The 22,251-nt window shown below is 44.2% G+C and overlaps 1 long non-coding RNA gene across 1 annotated transcript in view; it reads left to right on the top strand.

Annotated features, from left to right (window-relative positions):
* The first annotated feature begins 713 nt into the window (after nt 1-713).
* The window catches only part of LOC138283351 (uncharacterized), a 239,692-nt gene continuing 218,154 nt past the window's right edge, over nt 714-22,251 (top strand). Inside the window, exon 1 of the long non-coding RNA XR_011201210.1 lies at nt 714-846. This is a non-coding gene — a long non-coding RNA (uncharacterized lncRNA). The remainder of the gene's footprint in view (nt 847-22,251) is intronic.

Here is a 22,251-nt window from a genome sequence, read left to right as displayed (position 1 = left end):
TCATCCATTGCGCAATTTAGAGTTTTGGAAAAAACACATGCTCCTTCACTTCCCTTAACCCATACTCCTTCCACCCTAAACAGACACAAACCAAATAAACAGCATGTGACGCCGTGCCTCACCGCAGCATCTCTTTCTTTGACCGCGGTCAGATCGCGCTTCTGCTTTTCGGAGCGGCGTCCTCCGCGTTTTTTCCCCGTTTTGGTGACGCGTTCCAGGATGCATATTTTGCATTCCTGGTCGCGTCGCTCTTACCTATTTTAGGGGATTCTCTTTTCTTCTGTCAGTGGTGGTCTCTTTCTTGTCTCTTTTTTCCATTTTTCTTGGTTTCTGTGTTCTTCATTTTCCTCTGTGTTCCTGCTGGTCTCCATGTTGTCTTCTTCCTGTTTCCATTTCCCAGCATGCCTTTTTCTTATATACTAAATCCATTTCCCACTACTTTTCTATGGGCTTTTCCCAATTCAAGATGGTGTTGTTTCATTTCCTGTGAAGTTACTTCCTCTTTTCCAGTATATAAGTCACTCAGTCTTGCTCTACCTTGCATTGCAAACACTTCCTTTTGGTGGTGCTCTCCGCTCCTGTTCGTCGTTCCTGTTTTCGCTTTTGGAGATTTTTGCCTTTTTCCTGTTTTACAAGTCCTGATTTTTCTTCTTTTTCAGGAGTTCCTGTTTTGAGGTTTTTTTCCCATTTCTTGGGGTTTTTCCTCTGAGACTCCTTCTGGAGGGTACGGTCTGCTTAGGCGTTCTCTGTCAAGTGGCACCGTGGCTACTAGAAAGGGTCGCCCCTATCTGGGATTATCCAGAACCAGCAGAAGACAGGGTGTTTTCTCCAATCCTGCATCCAGAGGTGAGAAGCCGAGTGCAGTTTGTGACACAGCATGCCACTCTTATCAACTTTGCATCCCCATGTCTATTGCACAACACAACTATGCCTGGGGGGAGTTCTCATAGTCCGACTCCGCAGAATTCTGCAGAGCTTAAAAAAAAACTCAGTGGAGTTCGAGAAGTCCTGTGACCTGCTGAGTTCTGAATGTGCCCGATCTCAGAAGTGCTAAGCAGGGTGGTGCTTGGTCAGCCAGTCCCGGCGCTGCTTAGCACTTCCAAGATCGGGCATATTCAGGAGTGGTCCTTGGCAGTGAAAGCTGCAGTTTCAGGTCTCTTGTGCTCCAGCCTGTACCATGTGCACTGCACATGGGGCAGGCCGGTGCATAAGAGGCCTGAAACAGCAGCTTTCACTACCTACGGCCCTAGCCTGAATTCAAGCCTGGGTCATAGGCAGCAAGAGCAGCCATTTCAGTCCTTGTTTGTGCACCAGTGTGCACAAATAACAATAATAACTAAGACGGTGATGAGTCTCAGCGGCTGCCTCCCTCTGGTCTGCCCCGGTGCATGCTGCAGCCCAGTTATGGGCTGCACAGCGCAAGCACAGACTGTCTGCGCTTGCCCTGTGTAGCCCATACAGGGCTGCAATGTGCACTGGGTGAGCTCTGCTCCGCTGGCGGGGCTAGCAAAGTTGTTGGACTTACTCTGAGCTCCAATGGAGCACGGAGTTTCAAAAACTCTGTTAGCTCAGCCTCTGGAGTGGAGCTCCCTGCAGACACCAAAAGAGGGCTACTCTACAAAACAATACAACTCATTGTGCCTCTCTCAGCCACCAAGTCCTCCACTAACACATACAGACCCAATAAAATGCCTACTAAGCCTGCGGGACGAGGAACACTTTATAGAATAACAACACTATTGTGACCCTCAAACAGTTAATTCCAGCACTTATGAGACATCTGCCACAAGCTCCCAATGTACGTCTCACCCTTCTCCTAAACAAAATGACACCACCAATACCAAAACACAATCTCTAAACTGCCTACTCATAAATGCTCAATCACTCTCTGAAAACAAGCACCACATCTATGACCTGCTCACTGACTCACTAACTTGACTTACTCCTTATAACCAAATTGTGGTTGGGAGATGACATGGCCCCAGTGCTACATGAAGCCGTTCCTCCAGGCTATTAAACCATCACACAAAACCATGTAGGTAAAACAGGAGGTGGACCAGCTGTTAAATTCAAACAAACAATAAATCTCAGCAAAACAGACATCTCCAAACAAGCTTTCCAGGTCCTAATCACCAGATGCAACCCAACATCAACTTTCTCCTGTAACTTCCTCCTCCTTTACAGACCACCACCAAGCAATTAAACATTCCCAAACACCTTTCTAGACATCATTTCAAACCTTGTAACACTATACTCCAGCCTATGCATTCTTGGGAACCTAAACATTTGATTTGACAAACCCAATATGCCCCATTCAAAAGCTATCATCACTGGCCTAGTTACATTGAACTTAAATCAGATTGTACACAATCCCACACATATCGCTGGACACATCCTAGATTTCACTTTTTCAAACTCAGAAAAAGTTACCATTCAAAATATCATGCCAGTCACAAGGTCAGACCACCATTTGGTAACTTTCCAAGATAAAGTTGACAAATCTACACACCCAAGACCACTTTACATACATCCACCTATCAACCATGGAACAAACTCACTTTTGGAGACCTTGAAATACAACTAACAGCCAACACAGAGCTAGACATACTAAATTCTACTTTATGAGTAGCAACTGGAAGCTTTCAATATGCTAATACCACTCAGAAAAACAAAACAGGAAAAAAGAAAACAACTAAAGAAGATAAAACAACAAATCAGAAGGCTGCAATGAACCTGGCTGAAAACAAACATTCAAGACAAACTTCACCTACGCAAACTTAACAAAATATACAAATCAATCAAAAAAGCTAAAAAAGGTACTACCCAGACAGAATTAAAAATGCTATATCGGCGAATAAAGAATTTTATAAAATTCTCAATAAATTTTGAAAACGTAATGCTTGGAAGAAATTATCCCATTACTCAGTAATTCATGGACAAACAGGCAAATCATTACACAACCAAGGCAGACACATTGAACACCTACTTAAAACAAAGAAAAACCAGTAACACCAACCTGTTTCCTAAAATATCACAATTTCTGGATTTGGTCAAAGCAAGCAGGCCTTCTGGCTGCCGTTCTGACCCTTGTCCACCGCTCATCTTCAAGAACATTATTTTATCTACCTATTCTGCTACATCAGTAAGAAGAATCATCAAGAATTATTTAACTATGGGAACCTTTCATGAAGACCTTAAAAAGACATACATATATTAGAAAACAAACCTGGACCCGCATGACCCAACAACTACAGACCATTTACAAAGGGGCCTTTCCTGGGCAAACTGATAGAAAGAGCAGTATTTACCCGGATGTCACAACATTGAAGATAACTCCATACTTTCAGACTATCAAACTGGATTTTGGGGAGAAGGACGCACTGAATCTGCCCTCATTGCCATCTGGGATGATCTTAAAAACACAGTTGACCGCAATGGAGTTGCTGCACTACTTCTCTTCGACCTCTCAGCTTCCTTTGACACTGTTGACCATGACACCCTAATACAAAGACTTTACAAAGCTGGCATAGAGGGGGCTGCTTTTGACTGGATTCATTCAACCTTCAGAAAAGAACAAATGTCATCCATTCTACCACTTTCTCGTCCAAACCCTACTTCACAAAAACAGGGGTCCCTCAAGGCTCAATCATCTCATTTATGCTTTTTAACATCTACATGATGTAAGTACTGGAATTGATCAATGAGTTTCAGCTCACATGCTATAATTTTGCAGATGACAGACACATACTCCTTAAACTAGAATACACAAAAGACATTGGAAAATCACAAATCTTGAGTTGCCTCAAAGCTATTGATCAGTGGATGACATGAAGCCATCTCAAACTGAATGCCTCCAAAATGAAAATATTCAAATATGGTGAATTAGAAAGTTATGACTCACTCTGCGCTTGCCCTGATGATCTGGGACCACCTCCTCAAGAATTTAAGAAAGTTAAAAACCTTGGAATTGTATGGACTGAATGTCCAAGTGGACAAGTTAGCAAGATCGAGCTTCATCACCTTGAAAACTCTGTGATGCACTTGCCCCACCTCGAATTTCCACACAAAGTCCAGGCTACTATCTATCTTGTATTATCTAAACTGGATTAAGCCAAAGACCTCTACAATGGATCATCTCTATCTGCTATGAAAAAACTACAACACATTCAGAAATTGGCTGCCAGTCTACTCCTAAATATAAAGCCACAAGCCCACATATCCCCTGCCTTGAGGTCACTACATTGGTTACCGGTTGCCAGAAGATCCACCTTAAAACTACTTTGTATCACCCACAGAGCAATACATGGAACATGGCCACTTTTCATCAGGAATAAAATCACCAAATACATTCAACAAAGAAACCGCTGCTCAAGGATGGCACCCCACCTCAAAACATCACCATACAAGAAAACAACAAGAGGCAGTACATCCTTCTCTGTTCAAGTGGCCAAACTATTAAATTCCTTACCCCCAAATATAAAATTCACAGATAGCTATCTTATCTTCAGAAGACTACTCAAGAGTTGGCTCTTTTTAACATAACCACCAACCTCAAACAGCAATGGACTGCATATCCCTGTGCGTGTAAACATTTAGAATTTGATTACATGTATATTTCTAGATGTGTGTTTCTTTGTACAAATATGTATAATGACTATTTTATAAAAATAAAATATAAACATACTCCTAGGCCTGTTTACCAAATGTATATTTTACTTACGGTTAAATGTATATATATATATATATATATATATATATATATACACACACACATATATGTATGCACATGTGTGTGTAGGTATGTGCATATAAGTATATATACAAGCATATATGTATGCACATGTGTGTATATGTATGTGCATATATATATATATATATATATATATATATATATATATATATATAATGTGTATCTATGAGTACATATATACATGGGTGTACATTATTCTACGCTTAACATGTTCAGAAGTCATTGCATAGTTTCCATATAAATTGCTTGATTAGATACTACTGAGTCTCTCTTTTCATTTTTATGTATCCAATGGGTAAATGTTAACTTATCTGCAAACATTTCACTTTTGAAATATTGTGGAAAGATAAAATAATGTTATTAAAATACACAAATAAACTAACTTAAAATATGGCAAATCTCGAAATCTGTGTTTATACAATACAACTTTAAATCTCAAAATAATATGTTCCCTATTATATTCCTTACACATATATTCCCTTACTACATAATTATGTATCTATATATTTATTACTTTAGTCCTATTGTAGAAGGAAAAAATGTTTCTCTCTCAAAAGCTTTATTCTGTCTCACCATCATCCTACCTATGCCTCTATTAATCTATCCTCTATCACCACTATCTGACTCATCCCACACTCTCTCTACTACTATGATCTCCAAAATAACCCTTCCAAAGCTCTTCCCTCCTCTACCCCTACTGGCTCACCTCAAATCTCAGTTTACCACTATGATCTCCCAAACAACCCTACTAATTACTCCCTCATGTATCTCTCCTTTACTCATTCCAAAGGTCATCTTACTTGATTGATCTCCCAATTATCACTACTAGATTCTTTCCTCCTCTATCCCTCCATTACTCTCATGTACTCCTCTGAAATTAACCCAGACCTTCCTGTGCTAATATTAACACTGTACTCATATTTCCCTATACTAATCCACCATTAATCCTTTTGGGTTCCGGTGTAGCATGCTACTCGCCGAAAAACGCTTCAACGCCTTATCAGGGGTTGTAAGCCCTCTATTAATACAACTACACTAACAATACAATAACATCAAATCATTGCATTAGCAGGTCAACAGCACAAGACAATACAACAGTATACCAGCACAGATAATGCCTACACAACATGACAGAACAACACAAGCAACTCAAAAGCACACCAGAAACAGCACATCAACAGATTTGCACAACAAACCAACAACATATTATAACACTGAATTACTGCACAACACAATAGCACAATATTATAATAACCCAAAAAAGCACAAAAAGAGCACAAACAAAATCAAAACTATAAATCAACAGTACAACACAGCAGAACACAAAAAAACACTACACACCAATAATACAATACTATACAACAACCAAACACTTCAAGATGGCCATCTACCTCCAACACTCTTTAACCTTCATGAGGTGAACGTTTACTATTCCATATATGTAGTGTAAGTATTTTGACGTGTAAAAATGTGGTTCATTGATTTTCATAAATGAAATAAGCACAGCACTTTCAGATACATGATGCGTGCCTAAAGACCTCTTGAGGGGCCTCAATGCTCATGTAGCCCTATAGTAAATTAAAATCAGCTACTGTAGAGGTATAGTTAAAGATTGAAGCTAAGCATTCTCTCAAAGTTCACCAGGTACAGTTAGCACCAAAATCCTTCAACTTGCAAATTAAATGCAATGCTTCTAATCGCACTCTTGATGTCCAAATGCTTTCACAAATTACATGAATGGCCTAAGCAATAACACTATTAATGACACCAAATTTGGATGCAGAGTCATCATTTTATTTGATTATATGGTGCAATTTAAAGATGTGTGATGTGTATATGGTGCAATCTAAAGATTTGTGGTATGAAGTCATTTTGTGAATTGTCATAAATATTGTGAAACTGTAGCATTGCTTTTGGTCTGGGAGTAATGAGTAATAGCTTGCATCACTGGTGTGCCAGTCAGTCATGGTCTGCATATCCAGAATAGTTGGAAATTAAAATTGATCACAAACTGTCATGTATGGCATTTGGAACACTCTTCAGCTGAGATCATTCTGAATATATTCTATATTTCAGAAGTACCATTAAAGGTAACGGGTAAAATGAATTAAACTTAATTGGATGCGGTGCTATACAGACCAAATTCCCTATATACTACAAAAAATGTTGTTAACACTTTCCAATTAAAAGTCACAGGTTTAATGCAGTACTGTGTACTTTGCAACAAAGGAGTATATCATGTGGCAGACATTGCTAGGAATGACATGGAATTTAAAATTGTGTTATAAGGCAATTATAGGAGATTGTAACATTTCAAAAGGGTATAGACCCTAGGCCTTCTTTATTCCTAACAGACACTCATGTTGTATTTAGGTATTTATGATTAAAACAACATGTTTGCAAAAAATACAATGCTTGGCAGAGTGCCTAGTAACATTTGGCTCAAGGTTGATAAGAGAAGAATTAGGAAACAGGCATGTCATGATGTATTGCCCCTCCATAAGAGAGCCACAGACTGTTAGATATCTGGTCAGAGCATCAAGTCTAATATTCTGTTTATGAAAGGGAGAGTTTCTGGGCAATGGAAACACCACCCTATGGTAAACTTTCTAGGATCTGGAATGCATTTCATTAATAAACCCATATCTAGACAGAAAGGGGACCTGGTGCACCATTTAGATGAGTTTCCTGAAGGAGCAATTGCCAGGTGAATAATATTTTCTTAAGGACATCCCCTGCATTGAAAGTGTCATTAACCACATTGTCATTCCAGGAGAGGATATAGGGATGGGTTCCTAACTCCATGTCAAAGTTGAAGGATGTGTTTATAAGAGGTAGAACATGGGATACGATTCCTTAAAAACACAGAGGCTAGTATGCTGGCCTCTAAAAGATGTCTGGCTGATGATGTAAGATGTGGAGAAAAACGACTGACATAGTACATTACCCCTTAACTCTTCTCACCATACACCCCCCTTGACTTATTTCTCATCAGCCCCAGTTGGTCATTGAAGACCCTAAAGCAGAGGAGCTCAGTGAGCCCAAATTGAGCCTCAGCCAGGAAACAATAAAATAACACATATAATTAAGCACACAACCATATAAAACCTTACCTCATCATTAAAAGTTTCACAGTACAAAAGCTTGGATATAAAGGTATTAGGATAACAACATCCTCGACAGTGGAACAGAAAAGCAGAAAAATGTCATGCCTAGTCACTCATGTAAAGGATTTAGGCCCATATTTATACTTTTTTAGCGCCAGCGCCGCATCTGCGTCATTTTTTGACGCAAAAGAAGCGAAAACTTACAAAATACAATTGCATTTTGTAAATTTGCACCACTTTTGCATCCAAAAGTGGCGCAAATGCGGCGCTAAAAAAGTATAAATATGGGCCTCAGTGTTCCCTTGGCCTCTGACCTCCAGAATAGGGGTAAAAGCAAGGGTTAACCTGCTGTCTTCAGTCATGGTTAGATAGTTGTATCTGGAAAAAGGTAAACTGTCTTTCTGTGATGTGGCTGTCCCAGTCATGGCTTGTTTTTCAATTGAATTGTGGAAGAATTGTTGGGAGATAATGCAGGAACAGGACTGCCCATGGAGCAGTGGAGAAGAAGGTGAACCTCCCTTAGAGGCAGTCATCACCAAGCATTTCTTAACAAGTACCTGGATCAATATCTCTTTCTGATGTGCACCTGCTTATTCCTTGTTCACATTTCAGTGGATGGTGACTGAGCCTGGAGGTCCTGCAAACCAGGAGATTGTACATTCTCAAGCAACTTTGTGGGATTAAAAAATAAGGAGTTCAACTGGAATTTTACTTTTAGATTGACAATGTATAAGACCATTGGGCACAGTTTCATTGCGCACAGTTTCAGTTTAAGCCCCACAAACAGCATTTGCATTTGTTTGTGTCGTATCTATATAGACCACAATGTGGTTGGATTCATAGCATATGTGCTCTGAACCAGTTAACATTTTTAGAAAATCACACCAGTCTTTGATGTGAGTATTTTGGCAGGTATTGGCTGGGGCAGTGACCTTGGAGGGAATGTGTCTGGTTGAGAGCTCAGTTTGTACACTGTACTACAAACCACGTAGACTGCCATTCAGTTTGGGTAGAACCTCTAATACATTGAGTGAGAAAGATTTCAGGTTGGGATCCCTCAACACCTTCTGGGAACGAGACAAAACACAAGTTATTGCATTTTGCTCTGATGTCTGAGTCTTTGATTGGGTCTTAAAGCATTCTTGATATGTATTGCAGTCAGGTGGGTCATGGATGTCTGAAGGGGCTTAACGGTGTCTTCAGATGCTGAAACTCTGCCTTCTTTACAATGACCCTCTTTACAGCACATTGGGGATCCCGGTGAGGTACTGAAATGTCCAGTCCAACTTCCCCAATTTTTAACTCTAGTGCGGTATGAGAGGATTCTATCACATGAAGGATAGTCTTTGTTGATGCCAAGGAGCTACTCATGGTTTAAATCTGTGTCTGCCTTCTCAATTGCAGTAGATAGATACTTTTTGGAATATATGGTGCTGAGTAAGGTGTTTGCAAATCTTGCAAAGTGTTCGAGGTCTAATTAGCAAACATGAACCACAAACTGTCCCTTTGACTGTTGGAAAACACTGGTTTGAGGATCAGGAGCTCTTCCAACATGCACTCTTGAATCACTAACTAACATTTCAAAGAAAGGTCCCATTAGAAATCTCAAATTGATAATGACCATTCTTCGTGAGAAGAACGGTGTGTGGAGAATGCAGGGGACACCTGATGTATTATTTCAAAGAGTAGAACATAAATGTGAAGCATTTACCAGATATTTCCTCAAGACAGGCATGCCACAGGCATGTGGGACTGTCATATAATGGGGTTAGCAAAAAAGTGAAACAATCTCTGCCACATCTGGATGACCACGTTATCAAATTACAACCTTAGGTGACTAGACTGACCAAAAACATATTACTATGATACAAACATATTACAGTCTGGGATGTTAATCATTCACATACATTTATATACTTAAATATTCATTTGCATTTTTGGGAACTAGAAGGTCTTCTGTGTACATATGATAAACATCCTCGATTTTTATTAGCAAATCCCCTTGCCTTCATGACAAAATAAATTGCTCTAGAATTTAAGGCACACATTTTATAAAATCGCCAATTTAGCAAAGTGTAAGTCTACAAAAATAAAATATAAATAAAGATCACTGCATGAACATCGCACCTCAAAGGCTGGAGAAGGTTACATAGATAATGGATCATGACCCGTTACACAAATAAAATGAAGTCAAAAGTAGCTTAGAAAGCTCGGCTGACTGATGTTGGCCCTCAAGGACTAGATCTATGCCAGAAATCCAAGCTTTCCACAAGAGAAAATTGAATACAATGGGTCTGGATGGTATACATTTATATAGCCTCTTTGTACTTTGCATCCACAGATGAGGGTCATAGTAATAGCTCAGAAAGAAAAGTCTGTGCAACTTTCTACTTGTAGAGATAGGTTCATAAACTGCCTCTTCTATCCAGTGTCAAATGTCAGTACAAAGGATTGGTGCAGTAAATAGCACATATCTGTGCCATATTTCCCATGATATGGGAATGTCCCTAAAACATATCTTCTGAGAATCTCTTCTTGAACAGACAACCTAAATAATTTATGATTCACTGATTCTAAAGCCTTTCATAGTGTCTGCTGAAGCTAGGAGGTACAAAAGAGGTGAAAGGGGATCTCCTCTTCCATCCCACAATTTGAATTGGTAATTGCATATTAACATATATTGAAAACATATACATTTGCTATTAGGATGGCTTTCAGAATTCCATAAGACATGGGACTCTCTGATTGACAGCCTTATTTAGTTTGGCAGATGCAGGCAATCTGTCAAAAAGCACTGATGTCGTATCTGCCCTATTTATGGTGTGTAGTGTCTTTGTGCCTCATCAGCCGAACTCGAATTGTGTGGGTCATTACGACCCCGCTGGCCGGCGGTACACTGGCGGTAACACCTGCAACAGGCTGGCGGTGTTCCGCCAGTGAATTATGACCGTGGCACATTAGCCAAGGTCATACCGCCGGCCCCTCCACTTGACCGCCAGGCGGTCATAATTCCCTAGGGCAGCGCTGCCCTGGGGTTTATGAGTCCCCAACCGCTAACCTGTCCATGGCAGTAAACACCACCATGGAAAGGCTGGCGGTAAGGGGGACTCAGGGTGCCCCTGGGGGCCCCTGCACTGCCCATGCACTTGGCATGGGCAGTGCAGGGGCCCCCTGGCACAGCCCCATCGTACATTTCACTGACTGAATTTCAGGCAGTGAAATGCGCAACGGGTGTTGCTGCGCCCCGCTTCACATCTATTATGAGCCGGCTGCAATGTTGATGTTACTTTTCTGCTGAACCAGCAGAAGTGTCGAAATAGGGCGCCAACAATACCGCCAGCCCTGGCGGTATTGTGGCGCCCACAGCTTCGGCTGTCTTCTTGCAAGACTGCAGATGTCGTAATGAGGGCCTAAGTCTGTAAGCCATTTGCCACTAGGAAGGGACCTTTACCATCTAATGTTGCTCCAAAGCTGAGTTAATTTTTTCTTTTTATCCCTCCCTCACCCCTATCCTACTATTTGCTCCTAATGGCATCACATTGTAAAATTGCAAATTTTTGTTTCAGCAATGACGAATCAAAAAGTGGGAAAGTGTCAGGTCCAAACTAACAGCCTGATCACGAGTTTGGCAGTCTGTGCACCCCCATGGCAGCAGCAGCGGTGCGACCGCCATCGGCTTAGTGGTTGGACCACTGTATTACGATGTTGGTGGTCCCGTATATCAAAGACCGCTGCGGTCCTGCCGGCACCAACAGGCAGCACAGACCACAGTGATGATAAGGCAGAACAAACAGGCCGACGAAGCCAGTGTTTTTGCCGGACACGTTATGATGTTGCACACCGCCAATGTGGTCATAACAGCCCAACTACCATATTCCAGCAGGCGGAAACAGACAGTATAAAGGGAGCAGCTCACCCTCAGGCAGTGTTGCACGTCCTGTGCTGCCATGGAACCTATCACACATGTCCTGCAGCTTCTGCTGCTCATCAAAGGTGCCCAAATTCCATGCCACTGTGGATGCAATGGACGATAAGAACACACAGCTTTCTGTGTCATTAAGCTCAACAACAGATCATCGCGCTGTCATCCACATGATATGGAGGTCACACTACGGGCACCAAGTACACGTGTCATTGTGTCCACAGTGGGAGTCATTCACAAAGAATGTCACATTCATAGTCACCAAACGCCCCGTTGGGCAGAATACTGACACTGCACTGCCACACTCCACAAAAACACAGGTCTGCCCATCTCAAGCACAGGGACAGTGAAGTGTACAGAACATTGTGTCACACAACAGCAACACCACAGCAACATCACCCATAATTCAAATGGTGCCCACACATTGATCATATGCCATAGTCTGTCGACAGATTGAGGACACATGTATGGATGTGCCATTTAACACAAACACCCCTACTATGAAACAGCCCGGCAACAAACCTACACATCACCCACATTGCAACACAGTGGAAGGTCAATGAGATGCACAATAGTTTGAGAGACAAATAACCAAAGCTCACAATGCCAACAATAGCTGCACAGTAGGGATGGGGGCATCATGAACACTTCTGGAAAGATGTTGCTCTGGGAAACATTACATTTTGCACATGACCCTAAAACAACATTTGAGCAGGAACTGGCCCTTCATTTATCTCAGGGACAAAAAATAGTAAAGGCAAGTGATATTTCTATCTGCATAATGTGCAAGTGCGAGCCAAGAAAGCACATACAACAGCAACAGCATAAGCCATACACCTAGATGAAACAGCTGCAAGGTACACACATAACAATGGACACGTGCTCAGTCAAATGCTAAGGAAGCTAGCACAATTAAAAACCCTCCATGTCTGGTGAAACAAAACATGAGCTTCCACACATGAGGCGAATGTACAGTCCATATCAAAGGGACAAGTCTAACAGCATACATGCTGATATTGGACAACACAAGATAAAATACTTACTGTACCAAACATAACACAATGCAATGACACTCCAATTGGATTGCCACCCACATATCCATACAGTCAATATCTACCTTTGTGTTGGTTGACACCAGCCCTGCCCACAAAGTCAGATATTGCAAACAACAGCAAATGGAGATCACCAACCAGGGTGAAACACACACAACTGTAGGCATACAACTCATGTTACTCAGGAACAACATAAAGGTAGAAAAGTAATTGCAGCTAAAATGTGCAGCCAAAAAACAACAACTTGGGTTTATTCTATCCAAATTAATTAGAACAAAGGCCAATAGCCAGTTCATATATGTCCATGCACATTATTAGCCCACACTTGACTCCAATCACTGCCAGGTAACCTCCACCGGAAGGGACATCGAGTAGTCAGGCAGGTACCTCAGGGATCATCCTTGGGTGGGGTCAGATTTGGATGGGTGGGTTTGGGAGGGGTGGTTTTCTTTGGAGGAGTGGGCTTCTTTGGAGGGAGGGTATGCATGCTTGCAGGGAGGAGGACTTGGATATGGAAGGAATGGGTTGGGTTGTGGGAGGGGGGCCTCTTCGGTTTGAAAGGGGCTATGGGGGGAACAGGGGAAAGGGCAAGCTCGAAAAGGAAACTCCCTTAGGGAAAACAGGTAGGATCATCAGAAGGGGCTGGGGATTTGGAGGTTGAGGAAGTGGTCTTCTTGGGTGTGGGTGTAAATGCCTTGGGTGTGTGCATGTGTGAGGTATGCTTCTGTTTGAGTGGTGTCCGTTGCGTTTATGAGTGTGGGCATTTGTGTGTCGTGTGGGGCTGGGAGACGGAGGTGCTGGCTGATGTGGGAGTGGTGAATGTGTACATGTCTGTTGGGGTGATGTCTGTGGGTATGGTTTATGTGTCTGTGAGTGTTGTGCTGGTGTCTGGAGGTATGGCTTCTGAGATGTGCAGGTCTGTGGGTTGTGAGCTGTTGTCTGGGTATATGGTGGGTGTGGTGGAAGTGTCACTGGCTATTGTGGTGTCTGTGGGTATGCTGGATGTGGTGTGTGGGTCGGTGGGGGTGGTATGGGTGTCTGGTGAATTTGTGGCTGGTTTGCTATTTGTGGGTGAATGTTGAGTGCCTGCATGCTGTTGTGCCTTGTTGTGTTTGTGTCAATGTGTGCTGCTTGTGTGTGTTGAGGTGGGTGTGTGAGGATGTGTCTGTGTGCTTGGGTCAGATAGGGGAGTAAGGGTTTTGGATTGGGAAGAGGGAGGTGGGGAATGACTGTAGGAAAGTACCATCTTGCCTGGCATGTTACCCCCATTTTTCACTGTATATATGTTGTTTTAGTTGTATGTGTCACTGGGACCCTGGTAACCCAGGGCCCCAGTGCTCATAAGTGTGCCTGAATGTGTTACCTGTGTAGTGACTAACTGTCTCACTGAGGCTCTGCTAATCAGAACCTCAGTGGTTATGCTCTCTCATTTCTTTCCAAATTGTCACTGACAGGCTAGTGACCATTTTTACCAATTTACATTGGCTTACTGGAACACCCTTATAATTCCCTAGTATATGGTACTGAGGTACCCAGGGTATTGGGGTTCCAGGAGATCCCTATGGGCTGCAGCATTTCTTTTGCCACCCATAGGGAGCTCTGACAATTCTTACACAGGCCTGCCACTGCAGCCTGAGTGAAATAACGTCCACGTTATTTCACAGCCATTTTACACTGCACTTAAGTAACTTATAAGTCACCTATATGTCTAACCTTTACCTGGTAAAGGTTAGGTGCAAAGTTACTTAGTGTGAGGGCACCCTGGCACTAGCCAAGGTGCCCCCACATTGTTCAGAGCCAATTCACTGAACTTTGTGAGTGCGGGGACACCATTACACGCGTGCACTACATATAGGTCACTACCTATATGTAGCTTCACCATGGTAACTCCGAATATGGCCATGTAACATGTCTATGATCATGGAATTGCCCCCTCTATGCCATCCTGGCATTATTGGTACAATTCCATGATCCCAGTGGTCTGTAGCACAGACCCTGGTACTGCCAGACTGCCCTTCCTGGGGTTTCTCTGCAGCTGCTGCTGCTGCCAACCCCTCAGACAGGCAGCTGCCCTCCTGGGGTCCAGCCAGGCCTGGCCCAGGATGGCAGAACAAAGAACTTCCTCTGAGAGAGGGTGTGACACCCTCTCCCTTTGGAAAATGGTGTGAAGGCAGGGGAGGAGTAGCCTCCCCCAGCCTCTGGAAATGCTTTGTTGGGCACAGATGTGCCCAATTCTGCATAAGCCAGTCTACACCGGTTCAGGGACCCCTTAGCCCCTGCTCTGGCGCGAAACTGGACAAAGGAAAGGGGAGTGACCACTCCCCTGACCTGCACCTCCCCTGGGAGGTGTCCAGAGCTCCTCCAGTGTGCTCCAGACCTCTGCCATCTTGGAAACAGAGGTGCTGCTGGCACACTGGACTGCTCTGAGTGGCCAGTGCCACCAGGTGACGTCAGAGACTCCTGCTGATAGGCTCCTTCAGGTGTTAGTAGCCTTTCCTCTCTCCTAGGTAGCCAAACCCTCTTTTCTGGCTATTTAGGGTCTCTGTCTCTGGGGAAACTTTAGATAACGAATGCATGAGCTCAGCCGAGTTCCTCTGCATCTCCCTCTTCACCTTCTGATAAGGAATCGACCGCTGACCGCGCTGGAAGCCTGCAAACCTGCAACATAGTAGCAAAGACGACTACTGCAACTCTGTAACGCTGATCCTGCCGCCTTCTCGACTGTTTTCCTGCTTGTGCATGCTGTGGGGGTAGTCTGCCTCCTCTCTGCACCGGAAGCTCCGAAGAAATCTCCCGTGGGTCGACGGAATCTTCCCCCTGCAACCGCAGGCACCAAAAAGCTGCATCTCCGGTCCCTTGGGTCTCCTCTCAGCACGACGAGCGAGGTCCCTCGAATCCAGCGACACCGTCCAAGTGACCCCCACAGTCCAGTGACTCTTCAGCCCAAGTTTGGTGGAGGTAAGTCCTTGCCTCACCTCGCTGGGCTGCATTGCTGGGAACCGCGACTTTGCAAGCTTCTCCGGCCCCTGTGCACTTCCGGCGGAAATCCTGTGTGCACAGCCAAGCCTGGGTCCACGGCACTCTAACCTGCATTGCACGACTTTCTAAGTTGGTCTCCGGCGACGTGGGACTCCTTTGTGCAACTTCGGCGAGCACCGTTTCACGCATCCTCGTAGTGCCTGTTTCTGGCACTTCTCCGGGTGCTACCTGCTTCAGTGAGGGCTCTTTGTCTTGCTCGACGTCCCCTCTCTCTGCAGGTCCAATTTGCGACCTCCTGGTCCCTCCTGGGCCTCAGCAGCGTCCAAAAACGCCAAACGCACGATTTGCGTGTAGCAAGGCTTGTTGGCGTCCATCCGGCGGGAAAACACTTCTGCACGACTCTCCAAGGCGTAGGGGATCCATCCTCCAAAGGGGAAGTCTCTAGCCCTTGTCGTTCCTGCAGTATTTACAGCTCTTCAGCCTAGTAAGAGCTTCTTTGCACCAACCGCTGGCATTTCTTGGGCATCTGCCCAGCTACGAGCTGCTTGTGACTTTTGGACTTGGTCCCCTTGTTCCACAGGTACCCTCAGACAGGAATCCATCGTTGTTGCATTGCTGATTTGTGTTTTCCTTGCATTCTCCCTCTAACACGACTATTTTGTCCTTAGGGGAACTTTAGTGCACTTTGCACTCACTTTTCAGGGTCTTGGGGAGGGTTATTTTGCTAACTCTCACTATTTTCTAATAGTCCCAGCGACCCTCTACAAGGTCACATAGGTTTGGGGTCCATTCGTGGTTCGCATTCCACTTCTGGAGTATATGGTTTGTGTTGCCCCTATCCCTATGTTTCCCCATTGCATCCTATTGTAACTATACATTGTTTGCACTGTTTTCTAAGACTATACTGCATATTTTTGCTATTGTGTATATATATCTTGTGTATATTTCCTATCCTCTCACTGAGGGTACACTCTAAGATACTTTGGCATATTGTCATAAAAATAAAGTACCTTTATTTTTAGTATAACTGTGTATTGTGTTTTCTTATGATATTGTGCATATGACACTAAGTGGTACTGTAGTAGCTTCACACGTCTCCTAGTTCAGCCTGAGCTGCTCTGCTAAGCTACCATTATCTATCAGCCTAAGCTGCTAGACACCCTATACACTAATAAGGGATAACTGGGCCTGGTGCAAGGTGCAAGTACCCCTTGGTACTCACTACAAGCCAGTCCAGCCTCCTACAATGACTAGCTGCCATCAGTGAGGAGGCTAGAGTCTAAAAAGATCTCTGTAGGCCAGACATGCCACTTTGAGTGTTTTCCAGGAAAGCATTGGTCTGCTGAAGCTTGCTGGCCAACCTCTGGATGGCTATCACATTGGCAGTCTGCCCCACAGAGATACTCCTCAGGAGCCTTATCAGGGCAGCGGAGGTAACAGGGGTTGGGGCTGAGGTGCCTGTGGCGATGGAGACATCCACCCTCTTTGGTGAGTGGGAACGGCCAACTGGGTGGGGAGCAACAAGGAGAGTGGCGATAGAACTGGGGGTGGTGGACAAAGATTGTTCAGGAGCAGGTCTTGATGGGACCGCCACCCCTAGGGAGTGGTCACTGGAGGTAGAATCTGATCATGACAACATTAATCCTGTCTCCTCAGTGGCACCCCCCTCACCCTCTGAGCCAAAGGGTCTCTCTATGTCAGTGGTGTCATGACTGGAGGTACCGTGGTTAGATGCTTCCCCACTTGATTGTGCCTCCTCTCCCTTGTTTGCATGGGCTGATGTTGCAAAGACAAAGAGGAAAAGGGTCACAACATGTTCTTGATCACACTTGAACAACAGCTGTGATTAGCAAACATTCCCATGATGTCAAGTAGGCCCCAGCAACAAACTACATCAAAGTGCCTCCTACACGTACGATACCATAGGCATGCATGCCATCTGAACTGTCAACAGTTGCCCACATGAAAATCCGGATCTCAGACAACTACAATTGCGTGGCTGAAGTTGTGCAATCACAGTAACCATTGAATAAGTAGGAGATCACAACACCTTCAAGGCTTTGCCTCATGGAGCATTCCTCAGATACCTGTTGTCATACAATAGAAGGCCAATGCAAGCTCATTCCCACCGAACCCACACAAGGTCATGCAGAAATGTATTTGTCACACACACAATACCACATCAAGGAGAAATGATGCTCCAAAATCCTGACAGGTTGCTGACAGAAGTACAGTAGCCTGAAGAAGGTAAACATGGAAATACTAATTGTCACACTAGAAACATATCAACAATGCACACTTCACCATGTGTAATTTGTACTAATGGAGTCATAGAGGTAGTACTAATGTTGCTCAGAGACACTACACATTTAGCATGTAAATGTACACTGTTGACAAAATGTGAAAATTGTCAAGGAGACGTGTCTGTAAAATATACAGCTAAATGGATATACAAGCCCCAGGGAAATCACTACTGCCGTCTGGCACCCCTGACAATGGCATATTTTGATTGCATCAATAGAAGACATCAGTCCTTTGTATATTGGAGAGACCCAGAGATTTGCAAGTACCTGTTGAAGGCCCTCAACATGTTGCCCAATGGGAAGCTATATCACTGTCTCCATTTTGGTCCTGCAAACCCAGAGGCCTGTGGATGAATGGTTGTACACAACCACATGTGATTCCAACAGTCAGGTAACAAACCGCCCCCGTTTTGCATGCGAAGTACACATTTCCACATCATGCCACATCAATGGCATGGAAATGCACATTGTGTGTAAAAATGCAAGTCCTACCTGACACTTCCCCCATTGTTACTGCAGATGTACATGTCAAATGACATTCAATGCTGGGTGAGGGTATTTGTCAGCCATCAATCAATGGTGACACACTCCTGTCTGTGGCACCACATTAAATGTAGCCCCATTGCATATGTCCTATTCCAAATACAGGTTGGCATGCACATATATGTGATGGAATACAGAAATCATCCCATGAGCACAGGTGGACCATGCATGAAACAGAAGTGTACACATTTTGACAAAAGAGAAAGGGACATATGCTAACATGTAGACACAAGGAATGTTGGTACCAGTCATGGCACTTAAATCATGTCAATGGATATTATCCACTTCCAAGGGAAAGTTTTAGGGGCATATTTATACTCCGTTTGCGCCGAATTTGCGTCGTTTTTTTCGACGCATATTCGACGCAAAACTAACTCCATATTTATACTTTGGCGTTAGACGCGTCTAGCGACAAAGTTCATGGAGTTAGCGTCATTTTTTTGCGTGAACACTTTCCTTGCGTTAATGATATGCAAGGTAGGCGTTCCCGTCTTAAAAAATTACTCCGATGCATATGCGTCGTATTTATACTCCCGGGCAAAAATGACGCCAGGGAGTGGGCGGGTCTAAAAAACCTGCATTAGCGCCGGATTTTAGCGCCTGGTTCAGGGCAGGCGTTAAGGGACCTGTGGGCTCAGAATGAGCCCAGAGGTGCCCTCCCCTGCCCCCAGGGACACCCCCCTGCCACCCTTGCCCACCCCAGGAGGACACCCAAGGATGGAGGGACCCACCCCAGGGACATTAAGGTAAGTCCAGGTAAGTATTTTTGTTAATTTTTTTTTGTGGCTTAGGGGGGGCCTGATTTGTGCCCCAATACATGCCACTATGCCCAATGACCATGCCCAGGGGACAGAAGTCCCCTGGGCATGGCCATTGGGCAAGGGGGCATGACTCCTGTCTTTGCTAAGACAGAAGTCATTTCAATGGGGGATGGGCGTCGTAAAAAAATGGCGCAAATCGGGTTGTGGCGATTTTTTTGCCTCAGCCTGACTTGCACCATTTGTGGACGCCCATACGCCATTTTCCCCCTACGCCGGCGCTGCCTGGTGTACGTCGTTTTTTTTAACGCACACCAGACAGCGCCGGCAGCTAACGCCGGCTAACGTCATTGAATAAATACGGCGCCCGCATGGCGCTTCAGAATGGCGTTAGCCGGCGCTAAATTTTTTGGCGCAAAACTGCGTTAGCGCAGTTTTGCGTCAAAAAGTATAAATATGGCCCTTAATCTGTAGCAGCACCCAAATAACAATGTATGCTCTGTCACATGTCTGATGCCTACCTTCCAATGGCAGACAGTAGTGAAGCACCAGCACTCATCACATACTGAAGACAAGTGGCCTGTGGTGGCCAGATGCCAAATTACTCACTTGAGCAGACACATGGCTGAGGACAGTGAACCATCACTTCTTTTTCCTTGGGCTGTAACAATGAAGTGTAGTGGTCTGTTGCATCAAATTTAGACCCACTACAACAACAAACATTACTTGATTGAGCAATGTAAACAGCCATGTCTTGTCCCTGGAGAGCACATTTTTTGTGGATTGTACCCAGTTGTGTCCTTCCTAGTTACCTGGGGTAATAGGCAAGACACATCAGTATGCACCACATTACATATCTACACAAATAGTTACTCAACTAGTGTGTCACGCATAGCCCATCCCTAATTGCCAGGGGGGATGTCAGAACCTAACACAACAACTTAACTATGTGGCAGGCAGTAATATGTCCTATGTCCACCCCCTTGTGGCTACTGTGCTCCCCTCAACTGCCCATCAAAGTCCGGGTACGCCACCACTAGGATGTGGACCATTAGGGGGCTCATGGTCTGACATGCGCCCCGTCCACATTGGGAGGACCTCCCCAGCTAGACCTCCGAGATCTTCCCAGTCCAGTGTCTCAAGTCCTGTCACCTCTTTCGACAGTAGGTGCTCTGCCGGTTGTGGACCCCCAGGGTCCACTTCTGGGAGATAGCTCTCCAAATCATCTTCTTGAAAGAGACAAATCAGGCGATTAATTGCCCAAATGATGTGTAACAAGCATGTCTGAAAGAACAAGCAAAAAATGGTAAATTTGTCAACATACCAAAAGTGTAAAGCACACATGCCAATACATACAGGGATAAGACTAAACATTTTTGGATTCATCTGTACACTAAACCGCTACCTTGCCCATGGACTACAATGACGAAGCAAGCCTACTGACATCATGTAGGGCATCCTCCAGCAACATGTACTGTGATGTGAGGCACAATGAAACACTACACATCAATGTGGCTTCAGAAGAGTAAACCCCTTGGGCCTAATTAGACCAACACATTTATACTCTGGGAGATTGACTCATCTCATACAGTCCCTACAGCCAACTACCATAGAACAGGCTTCACCCTTATACTTGAGTGACAATAAAAGGGCTGGCAAAATGGGTACAGAAAGTGTCTTCTCTGTGTATGTGTGGACACGTGGTCTATGAAATGCAGACTCTTGCCACTTCAGGTTTGGTTTCTGTAGTATGTACCTGTACCACAGAACACTCATTTGGACATATGTTTATAAACTACAGAGATGGCATTCAATATACAAAGGTATGCATTGTATCATTTCTGCGATGTAATCAAGCTACTGAGTCATATGTCATGGCCTCCCAGGAATCTACACTGTCTGCACTGTGGGTCCGTCATTTGTGCAATAAGTCTCTACAAGGCAAATATGACTTCTGTGAAGGTGACAGCAGAGCTGTGGGAGTTAGGGACCTGTCATGAGACAAAGGCACATATTGACAATGATCCAAAATGCACATATTGACTAAGTATGAGATTTAGCTCAGTACCCATTCCTAATCTAGTCAATGGACTGAGGCATTCAGGGCATGTTTTGCCACTAGAGCCTCATATTGACCACATGACAGGCTCTTCAGGTCTACAGGGAGTGGGCATAGTGCTACAATTGCATCGCCACATTAACTCTCCCACAGCCTGGACTATGTCCCATATGGGGAAATACATTTGACAGGCCCAAGTCTCTGCAGGCTCTTCAAACAGAACCTACATGACACTCACATTTCTATCACTTCAATGCATGACAGTACATCATGTGGCCATCAGCAATGTGGCTTGTGTGGCAAACTGAAGGACACAGTGAGTCTTGACATGCCTTTCAGACAACAGCTTGGCAAGGTCAGATGTGGGTGAAGGATACGTGGCACAATACACATTGCTTACAAGATCCTCAAATTACTCAGACAAGATGCATACACAGCTCATGCTGTCATGTGCATACTACAAGTTGTCTAACATGTACAACGGTCATAAACTAAGGGCAGTAAAGTCACCTTGCCTAGTTATGTGCACCCAAACCAATGAGGATCTAGGACCCCAATAACACATCACAGAACACAATGTGAATGAACACAACATATAATACTGGTGACCAATACCTGCACTGTGTTTATCCCATTGATACCACACAGACTGCAACAACAGGCACACAAGAAGTCTAACTAGCACACAGGGGCACATTGTAGACTGTGAGGAGGGAAAGATGGTGTCGAACAGAGTCAATAGTGACAATGAGATATTTACCTGCTCATCTAGTGAGCC

This window comes from Pleurodeles waltl, chromosome 3_1 (assembly GCF_031143425.1).
Source record: "Pleurodeles waltl isolate 20211129_DDA chromosome 3_1, aPleWal1.hap1.20221129, whole genome shotgun sequence".
NCBI classification, from domain to species: domain Eukaryota; kingdom Metazoa; phylum Chordata; class Amphibia; order Caudata; family Salamandridae; genus Pleurodeles; species Pleurodeles waltl.
This window is presented reverse-complemented; position numbering and strand designations above follow the sequence as displayed.